Source organism: Crinia signifera, chromosome 12 (genome assembly GCF_055691185.1).
Source record: "Crinia signifera chromosome 12, ASM5569118v1, whole genome shotgun sequence".
Classification (NCBI taxonomy): Eukaryota; Metazoa; Chordata; class Amphibia; order Anura; family Myobatrachidae; genus Crinia; species Crinia signifera.
The window spans coordinates 68,227,248-68,238,493 of NC_139228.1; the positions used below are offsets into that span (position 1 = coordinate 68,227,248).

The window sequence follows — 11,246 nt, forward strand, 5'->3', positions numbered from 1 at the left end:
GTGAGGCTCAGGTTGCATGAAGGTGCACTGCATGCAGGATACAGGTGGGGTGTGCAGCCTGGATGCAGTGAAGCAGGAGGGTGCACCACATGCAGGTTGAGCTTTCAGGAGGGTGCACAGCATGCATGATACAGGCTGGGAGGGAGGGATGGGACATGCAGACTGGATGCAGTGAGGCCTGGGTTGCAGGAGGGTGCACTGCATGCAGGATACAGGGAGGAGGGATGGGGTGTGCAGCCTGGATGAGGTGAGGCTCAGGTTGCAGGAGGGTGCACCGCATGCAGGATACAGGCAGGGAGGAAGTAGGAATGGATAGGGTGTGCAGCTTGGATGCAGTGAGACTCAGGTTGCAGGAGGGTACACCACATGCAGGATACAGGCAAGGGAGGGATGGATAGGGCATGCAGCCTGGATGCGGTGAGGCTCATGTTACAGGATGGTGCACCGCATGCAAGATACATTCGGGAATGGATCGGGCGTGCAGCATGGATGCAGTGAGGTTCAGGTTGCTGGAGGGTGCACCGCATGCAGGATACATTCAGGAATGGATGGGGCGTGCAGCCTGGATGCAGTAAGGCTCAGGTTGCAGGAGGGTGCATAGCATACAGGATACATTCAGGGATGGATGGGGCGTGCAGCCTGGATGCAGTGAGGCTCAGTTTGCAGGAGGGTGCACGGCATGCAGGATACAGCAGGCAGGGATGGATGGGGCGTGCAGCCTGGATGCAGTGAGGCTCAGTTTGCAGGAGGGTGCACGGCATGCAGGATACAGCAGGCAGGGATGGATGGGGCGTGCAGCCTGGATACAGTGAGGCTCAGGTTGCAGGAGGGTGCACCGCATGCAGGTCAGGATATATTCGGGGATGGATGGGGTGTGCAGCCTGGATGCAGTGAGCCTCAGGTTGCAGAAGGGTGCACAGCATGCAGGATACATTCAGGGATGGATGGGGCGTGCAGCCTGGATGCAGTGAGGCTCAGGTTGCAGGAGGGTGCACCGCATGCAGGTCAGGATACATTCGGGGATGGACGGGGTGTGCAGCCTGGATGCAGTGAGGCTCAGGTTGCAGGAGGGTGCACCGCATGCAGGATACAGGGACTAAGTAAAAACCGGACCCGGATAAGACACCGGAACGCCGGACCAGACATCAAACTCTGCATTCCGGAGCTTATAGTGTCTGGTCCGAGGGGTGTCCCATGCGGGGGGTGTCTTGTCCGGGGGGATGCCTGTGATTGCTCACACCAGGGACATGGGGAAGGGGAGATTACAGCCTCCCCGTGTGGTCTGGACCGTTCCAGTTTTTATTACACCCCCGGACCATGCGGTGAGGCTGTATTCTCCCCCCTCTCCTCTCCCAGGTGACAGGTGCGAGAGCAGCCTCATCAGATGGAGCACCCCCGGACAGGACACCCCCGGACCGGATACTACATGCTCCGGAAAGCAGAGTTTGATGTCCAGTCCGGCATTCCGGTGTCTTATCCGATTCCGGATTTTACCCATACCCCAGGATACAGCAGGCAGGGAGGAGGAGGACCATCCCCGCACACCCCACCCTGCGTCCTCTCTCTGCGGTCCCCCCTCCCACAGAGCCGGCCAGGCCGCAGCAGCAGCAGCAGCGGGGAGAAGAGGAATGCGGCCGCTCCTCCCCAGTGATCCCTTCTCTATTTCGGTGCCTCTCCGCCTCCTCCCCCCAGTGCCGAGCCCATGACGTAATGCTGCATGGTAATTATTAGCATGTGGGAAGCCCGGGCTCCTCCAGCCGCCCAGTCTGTGCAGATGCTGCAAGGCAACATGGCAGAGCCCAGGGAGCTGCTGGGGGCTCAGCGCCTGTAGGGGGCCCGGGGCCATGCACTGGGCGCAGGTAGGTGATGCCAGCAGCACTCAGGGATAGTGGCTCTGTCTGCAGGGGGGGCTGCCCATAGGCTGGGTGTATGGGTATGTCTATCTATCTATCTATCTATCTATCACCTCCTGTATGTATCTATCTATTGTCTATGTGTGTCCTATGTATCTGTATATCATCTGTGCATCTGTATATCATCTGTGCATCTATCTGTCAGTCATCTGTGTGTATGTAATATAAGTGTAAATTGTGTGGTGTGTGTGTGTGTGTGTATGTATGTATGTATGTATGTATATATATATATATATATATATATATATATATATATATATATATATATGTATGTATGTATGTATGTGTATATATATGTATGTATGTATGTATGTATGTATGTATATATATATATATATATATATATATATATATATATATATATATATATATATATATATATATATATATATATATATATATATATATACACCGCTGTGTGGATATTACACTACAACTGAGTTGCACATTATCCCTCCCCCCCCCCCCCAGCCTGATCTGTTGCGCTGGTGCTTACTGACACCTTTGCTTACTGATGGCTGTTAATCCATCACGGCTGCCCTGATGCTGGAAACCCAACTTTTCACCCCCCCCCCCCCCTTTTTGCCGTCACCTATAGCCATTGTACCCAGGAATGTTTTTTTTTCTGTGTTAATACACAGCGCTACTGACCATAGCTCATCACCCCATGGGGATCTGCTTATTAAGCCAGCGGTGCATTGGCACAAGTAGGCATGACTGTTGAATGTCGACGCATAGTCTTGAATAAAAAAAAAACAACAACAAAATACTAAGCGCGGGTTGCGGATAGAGGGGGGAATCTGCGGGAGCCGTCTGTCATTACAGAGATTTGGGCTGGTTTATTTATACTGTGCGCTCTGTCGCTTCTCTATCAGAATCGAGTTGATGCGGATGTCGGCAGTTTTGCTGCTGCTCGGGTGAGTTAAATCTGATTTATTCACTGCACCAAATGGCCCTAGAATGTGCAGAAGTTATCCTCCCGTGTCCTAGCTGAGCCCTCTGTCCGCTTGTCCCCTTCCGTCAGCACCCCACTCTCTGAAACCTGCCGTCATCATCTGTAGCTGCCGGATAGCCTAGAGCGACTTTTTTTTGTTTTTGTTTGTTTTAAACTTTCCAAAAATCCCAGTTAGGAACTAGCAAGCGCCCCGTGTAGCCGGGGTTGTGTAGCGTTGAGTCACAGAGTATGTGTCATAATCACGGTCTTATTTTCACAGTTGTGAGCATTGGTCTGGAATGCGGGTGTGCAGGGGTCACAGAGAGAACCCAAAGGGGGCGGCCGACCTGGAGGAGACGCGGCAGGGACACCAGTGAATCCTGGCGGAGAGTATGATCGAGACAGAAAGTCCAGCTAAAGAATAACCCACGCCACTGCAGTCACCACTCGGCAGAGCCCAGCCGCTGTGTCCCCCCCTCCCCTGTCGGCGAAGAAGGGAAGAAGACGACGCAAACAACAGGGAAACAAAAGCAGAATCTCCTGACTCTCGGCCTCTTCCATCTTCAAACTTTTCTTTATTTCCTGCGGATCCGGCAAATCTCCTATAATCATGATGTTTCGGGATCAAGTAGGAATGCTTTCTGGGTGGTTCAAAGGCTGGAACGAGTGCGAGCAAACTGTTGCTCTGCTGTCTCTCCTGAAACGGGTGAGCCGGACCCAAGCCCGATTCCTGCAGATATGTTTGGAGCATTCCTTGGTAGATTGTACAGAACTGCACATACTTGAAGGCGAAGCCAACAATCCGGGTGAGTTTTGGTTCCCCATGTTTTTTTTATTGTTGTATAAATCCCACCCGGCGCCCGCAGAACGGGTTGCCGCTGTAGAGGTGCCCTGTATCCTGGCATTAATAAGACTGGCAAATGAGACCCCAAATATCGGCCTGATTCAGTGTGGATCGCAATCAGTTAGATTATCGAAGACTGCACACGTGCAGCGCGTTACATGGGCGTTCCCATGGGGTTACGGGCAGGAGGAGGTGTGCTGAAGGCGAGCGGCTGACGTCCCATGGAACAGCTACCCACCCTGTCTTCGTCCCACTGCCCGCAAATATAGGTCTGTCTCCATATATGCGAAGACAGGAGAAAACATTCAAATGATTTCGCCTGCAGCGGGCACATGCGAGGGGTATGTGTCTTTGTAATACATCCCCTCGCATGGGCGGGCTCTCTGGGACTCTGCGAGCTTTGTAGCTTGCTGACTCCACCAGAATCAGGGCCTATATCCGGACACACAGCAGTCGCAGTTTGACAGGAAGCTGACATTTAGGGGTGGCAACATGGCGTCTTCTGGGTGTGTTTGTGAAAACGCGGGCGCATTTCGGGTGGGTCTCTGGCGTCAGCGATAACCACTTCCAGTCTGGTTCTTGGCAGATGAGTGAAGCCTTATGCTGGGTATACACTGGCCGATTCCCGCGACCGCTGAGATAGCTAACTACATCGGCGGTGCTGCGGGAGAACGATATCGTGCGCACAAACTGACCGATATCGGTTACTGACCCCCGCTGCGTACATACAGTCGCTGATTAAGCTGCAAGTACAGATGACATAGGAGCACGCTTCGTTAAGGTAAATAAGCGTACACACTTACCGATGTTTGCGATGTATCGTGAATATTGTCAACGCTACATCCCCCCCGCTTTAAACTTACTCCGATGTAAAGTGGATGGTTCGAGATTTGCGAATGGATCGCTATTAGCAACGTAGTCGCAATTTTGCAAGCGGCGGCTATGCGTTCTGTCTGGGCGGCGACTTTCTGATCGCTCTAATTAGCGATCCATCCTGAATTAGACCCTAAATAATGAGCTGGTAACCTGAAGCTTTCAATCATCGGGTGACTGAGGTGGGCTTTCCGTGAAATGAGTTTATTTCGATTCTGTATATATCATGAATGCTCTTCTGTGATGATTGCGTCGTTCTACCTCTTGTACCCTCAGATCTAGAGCATCTTCCTAATGGTATTGTTCTGTGCTGCGCAGTTCTCCATTGGAACTAAGCTAGCTTGAATGATTGACTTCCTCTCTCGCGGTCTTGCAGTTGCCTCTACAATAAGTGAGTCCGATCACGTAGAGTCTGTATTTTCCAGGCTTTTTGGCAAGATGGCTAGTGTCATGTTTGTGTTGTTGTTGCAGCAGCGAGTATGTGTGTATTATTGCGCTGGTTTTTGTGCTTTGCATTAACGTGGTAGCCGAGGGATCTGCAGAGCATCTCCATTATACATTGGCGACGGTGTTCTTGTGTTTTTTTCATGTGTTGCGTTCTAGAATCCCTGGCGGTCCTATGACCCTTTTATTTTTGGAAAGCGCTGGGGATTTTCAGCGCCGTCACCTATGCCCCAGACACACCTTATTTAAAACACAATAGATGGTCTCGGAAGGAGTTGATCACTTGTGTTCCATGGTAGGTAGGATTCCTTAGGCCTGACTGCAGCACGATACACAACAGAGCCCCCAGTGTTTGCGCTGGGTGGAGAATGAACGGACGTGGTCCAGCTGTTCTGTATTAGAACCTGAATGGATTGGCAGCTGCTCTCCCTGCCAGTCTGTAAGGCTGGCAGCGCCAGTCTGGGTGGATAAATCCAGCCAGCAAAAAATGTAGACTCGACTGCAGAGTTTTACCAGAACGTCTGCGGAGCTGATAGTCAGACTTCGTGACTTCTGCTGTGCCAAAATCACGTGGCTCTGCTGTGTCTATCGACGCGCAGATTTAAAGTCCCGCCCACGGCTGTGGGTATCTAGAACCGTGGTGGTCAGCAGTGTGGTAGTTAACGTGTCCTACTATTGGCTGAGGTGATGGTGCGCTATTGTTTTGACAGAATTAATTTATTACCTTGTCCTCTATTAAATGCAGTTGACGGGTCCCTGGGTCATAAGGTGCGAGTACTGGGCGGGCAGCTGACATCCTTTGATGTCAGCTGCCCGCCCCCCGGCACCTGCGTCATCGGAGCTTTACCATAAAAATGCCCAGCGTTTTTATGGGAATGCCCATGAATCGTTGGGCATTCTCATGAGCGCATCTTCCGGACAGCCGCCCCGCGGCCCCCGCCTGCACTGTTGTGTGCGAGTGCCTGGCGAACCACCTATTTGCCGTGGCCACTCGCGCGCACACAGCATATGCACATGCGCAAAAGAAAAACATCGGGCGACCGCGCGGGGGACTGATCAGCCCAGTATAACCTCGTTTTGCTTGGGATAATATGGCAGCTTAAAGTGTCTGCTTGCCTTAGCTGTGTCTCGCTATTTGTTTAGCGCAGTGGTTCCCAACCTGGGGTACTAGTACCCCTGGGGGTACTCTGCAGAGCAGTTGGGGGTACTTGAAAATAATATTGGTAATGGCGGAAGATGCAAAAAAGTATTTTTATGGCAGAAGAAGACCCATTGCCATGGAGAAGAACCATGTTGTCATTTATGGTTCTGTCTTCAGCATCTCATTGTGCTTTTGCCTGACCAGCAATCCACTGGGAGCTACCCATGCTGCCCTCAGACATCAGCGATCATCTGCCCTGCACTGACACGGGTGGAGGAAGCAGCGGCATTAATCCTACAGGTGTAAGTGGGAACCCTGGAGATAATACACAACCAGCGGCCAGACACGGAAGGGCACGATTCCTGTCCGCTACTCCTTAATATAAGGACATGCATAAGGATACGCATACCGCTCACTTCCACTCCACTCATAAGTACTGTCTATATTTTAAATTGAGAGCAGGGGGTACTCATCACTGAAAAGCCTAATCAAGGGGTACGGGAGAGAAAAAAGGTTGGGAACCACTGGTTTAGCGCATCCAGTGCAAAATATGATTAGAACTTGCGTCTTGTTACAATTATTTATTTACAATTGTAAACAACAGTGATTAAGCAAACTGGGCAGATCTAAACCGACATGGAGGTAGGAGGGCCCTGCTCGCAAGCTTACAATCTATAGTTTTATTTTCATATTTATGAAATGTCTCCATTGGAGGGGTGTAAGCAGAAATACATATAGCTGTCTGTAGTGGAATACTGTAGTGTTTGCAGTTGAGAAATACTGAATAACATGTTTTTGTCTGAATTGCATCAGTTTATTTGCCGTGTACCCGAGTGATACAGACCAGATGCTCCACTGCTGGTGTTTCCCTGTGTGGCGGTCGCCTGTCCGTCACTATTCGCTGTGTTTCTTGGCATTGGATTCTGGCTATTGGGCCACAACGTGAATGGTTGTATCATGTACCGACATTCTGTTTTGTGCAGTTATTAAAGGGAAAGGAGACGTATCTAAGCTGGTACTTGTTGAACCCCGTATCGCCTTTATTTTCTTGCACGCAGGTGACGACCTAATGCTCTTATTTAAACTCCAATGTGGATTTTTATTCAGCTGTAGTTCAGGGAAAGTTACATTAGAATACATTTATCTGGAAGGTCGACATGAGGTTTTTTTTTTGCCGAATGTCAACGTAAGTCGACATGGACACTGTATCAGTGTACCGCTGCACTCGCCATACTTAGGGAACACTTTTCGGTTCTCCCTCCACACTCCAGTGGACGTAGGGAATACAATACCGCCTGGTTTTGAAGGGGAAAAAATCGGGAAAACCTCATGTCGAACTCTTGACCGTCGACCTTCCCATTGTCACCTAATGCTTGTGTCGACCTTCATACCTAGCGACCGTATCCTGCCTGCAAAGCTGCTGGTTCCATGCTCCTGTACGGTAAATGGTGGTACTCCCTGTTTATGACCATAATCTTTTCTTCTATTCCATATTAGATCTCTCACACCCCTACAGCTCCTGTGACTTCTAGGTATCTCAAACCTTTTACATTTATTTACAGTCTCTTATATAGCAGCAGATTCTGTTGCGCTTTACAATTGGAAACTGATAAAACAAACTGTGTAGTTACAAACTGACATAGAGGAAGGAGGGCCCTGCTCGCACGCTTACACTGTATTACAAGAAACTCTTTCTTCTTATGCTGCCCATACATATGTGAGATATTGCATGCAATCCTTCGATTTCGACTGCATCTGGCCGAGAAATCGAATGACTGTATGCATTTTTAGGGGACATTTGACGCGATGCGCGGGCACGCCGGTCGAATGTCGGGTCTCAAGATCTTATGTGCTGCACATAATATCTATCGAATCGCAGGAGCGATCGCATGTGGTCTTTAACCACATGCGATGCTCGAATGCGGTCCGCAGGTGGGGGGCGGAGGGAACGCTTTTTCATCGGGATAGGGAGAGGGAGCAGGAGGGACTGCTGGTGGCGTGGGAGACGGTGGGCAGAGGGCGGCGTTATGTAGCGCAAGAAGCGCTAGTGCTGCGGCGGGGGTCTGTCAGCGGTGGTGGCAGAAGTGTTTAAAACACTGAAAAGCCCTCTGATTGGCTGAGATATCTCAGCCAATCAGAGGGCTGCCCAGTGTTTAAACAATTCTGCCGCCACCACTGACTGTCCCCCGCCGCAGCGCCAGAGCTTTGTGCGCTACATAACGTCGCCCTCTGCCCACCCGCTTCCAGCACCCGATGTGCCATCTCAAGATGGCATGTGACATCGGGTGCTGCAAAGGGGGCACCACAAGATGTGATCGGGTTTGATGGACATCGCACTGCAATGTTGCATCAAATCGCACATATGTATGGGCAGCATAAGTGTATTCCAGTGAGTAATGTAACAAAGTCTCCATGTGATGTAAAGTTTGTGGACACTACAGTTTCTCCCCCCCCCCCCCCCCCCCCAAAAAAAAAACAAAACCCCATGACTATTTAAATCCCCCATATCCTGATACTTGAAGCATTGGGTACCACGCTCAGTGGGAATGGGTACTGTCATCCAGGGTGACTCCTATCCTATATGGAAAGGAATTCTGAAACCTGGAGCATAGATGAAGTCTTACCATTACTTAGCAATTAGTAATGACCTTACAGTACCTCCTTAACGAGTTTATGTAAGCAACAGCCGGTAAATGAACTCCACTAATTGTCAGAACCATTGTATCTAAACTGTAGTTCGGTTGACCGCACACTAGTATATAAGGTTGTATACATCGTGCGTCGCGCCCACTTCCTACCTGCACGCTTGGTTTTCTACTGGTTATTCTCCTTGGTGGGTACTTGCACCAGTCTAAACGCTGTGTAATTAATCTGTGCAGAACTGGGTTTATTTAACGTTACACACTTGAGAACTTTCATCTACAGCTACTCAATCACAAGCGGAAAAATGCGTACATCGTCTGTACTTGGGCAGATATTGTTCTGCAGCATGCCCAGGTGAAACGCCTCATTTCCGCTCTGCTGACAGGTGTACGTTTGGCACTGATTTAGCCCAACTTGCCAGCACCAATGGCTGGATTTATATACTGTCTATTTTTTTTATTGACTGTTTTTCTTTTAAATTGTCTACTGTCATGTCTGCTTTTGTTCCACTGGCTGTAGTATGCAAATGAGCGAGGACACAGGAAGCGGCTTACTTGCGGGCTGATTGCTCATTGATGAGAATCCCGCCAGTCTCATTAGTAGGAACTTGATTGAGGTCACTGAGTCCTCCTTGTCGGTATAGGCTGTTCTGTGAAGTCACACAGTCCTTTTACGTGTATACTGCTGGCTTCTTTTGCCTGATGTATGGAAACAGATTGCATCGGTGTAACACATGTGTGTAAAGGGGGGGGGGGGGGGCAGGAACCCCTAGGAAGTGGCATATGAGATAACAGGACCGTGCTGGAGGCTATTTTTCATAAGCAGCAAATGTTCCCCAACAAGTGTACTCCAGACGATAAGTGTTATTGGCCCTTATTCTGGTTCACTCGCTAAGGCAAAGTCCTTCTCAAATGGGCAGAAACATGCTGCACTGCAGGTGAGGCAGATGTAATGTGTGCAGAGAGAGTTAGATTTGGGTGAGTTATTTTGTTTCTGTGCAGGGAAAATACTGACTGCTTTATTTTTACACTCCAATATAGATCTCACTTTGAAGTAAAGCCCCACCCAAATCTAACTCTCTCTGCACAAGTAACATCTGCCCCACCTTCAGTGCACATGGTTTTGTCCGTTTGAGAAGGAATTTGCCTTTGCGAGTGAAACAGAATAAGGGCCTTTGTGTGGTACATATATAGGTCTTGTGTGATTTTATAGGTGTTTATATACACGTTTGTAAAATACTGGGGGAAACACTTGTTACTCCCATCTGCGGGTTGAAAACATTAATATCTCCCCTCAACATTCATGCTCCACATCATTGCGACCATTTCCCATCACCCAACATACATGTTAATACTAGTTAAAGCCCATCAAAATGACAGCTTCTGCAATGTCCTTTCACTTTGAGCTGTAACACTTTTTACTTTCACTTTGAGCTGTGGCAGTTTTTAGCCCACAAACCCTCCACCCCACCCCCAGTCCCTATCTGCTCCTACCTCCAATCTCTGTCTTCACAGCTCCCTCTCTCCACGCTGCGGAATATGTGCTCGCTTTATAAATAACTGGTAATAAATAAATATCCAGCGAGTTTGAAACCGATCAGTGTCCCTGCAATAATTACATTCATGTTCTGTTATGCCATCTTTTAGCACGTCTTCACTAATCGCACATCTCTAAATAAATTCTTATCCAATGGAAGGGGTGTCCAAATGTGTTATTTTTACCTTTTTAAAATAAGGACTTTGGGCCTAGTTCACTCTTTCTGACAAAATCCTTCTTAGATGGACAAAACCATGTGCACTGCAGGTGGGGCAGATGTTACTTATGCAGAGAGAATTAGATTTGGGTGGGGTTTTACTGCAAAGTGAGATCTATATTGCAGTGTAAATATAAAGCAGTCAGTATTTACCCTGCACAGAAACAAAATAACTCCCTGATATCTAATTCTCTCTGCACATGTTACATCTGCCCCCCTGCAGTGCACATGCTTTTGTCCATCTAAGAAGGATTTTGTCAGAGTGAACTAGAATAAGGCCCTTTATTACAGTTCTCACCGAGTTTGCAAACAAAAAGCTGCGATTTAACTGAATCCCGAGTTCACTTGTTGCAGATTTTGAATTAAATAATAAAAAAAAAAAGTTGCAGCCATCTGTCTCGCCTGCGTTAAGTATCAGGGTGATGTAGTCTTTTCCCATCATCCTGCGTTTTGAAGCGGTTGATCACTTCCCTTCGGCGGCCCCAATCACTACACCGTAGTGCGGTGCGGCTCTGATTGCGGTGACTTTGGGGGAAATTCTATTTCACATGGGATGTTGCTACGGACAACCAATCAGATACTATCTAGACCTATAGAAAACCCATCTGTGCAAATCTACAAGAGAATTGTGAATTTATCGCTGTTCACTATCCACCTGCAAATCCATATGTAGTTCCTTCACCGTCGAATGATTTTCCCAG

At 48.8% G+C, this 11,246-nt stretch overlaps 1 long non-coding RNA gene across 1 annotated transcript; it reads left to right on the top strand.

The window, feature by feature from the left end:
- Window positions 1–1,720: 1,720 nt before the first annotated feature.
- Window positions 1,721–4,859, top strand: LOC146049634 (uncharacterized). Its single transcript, XR_014466163.1, has 3 exons — window positions 1,721–1,859; window positions 3,128–3,653; window positions 4,841–4,859. It is a non-coding gene; the product is annotated as an uncharacterized LOC146049634 (long non-coding RNA).
- The last annotated feature ends 6,387 nt before the right edge of the window (window positions 4,860–11,246 follow it).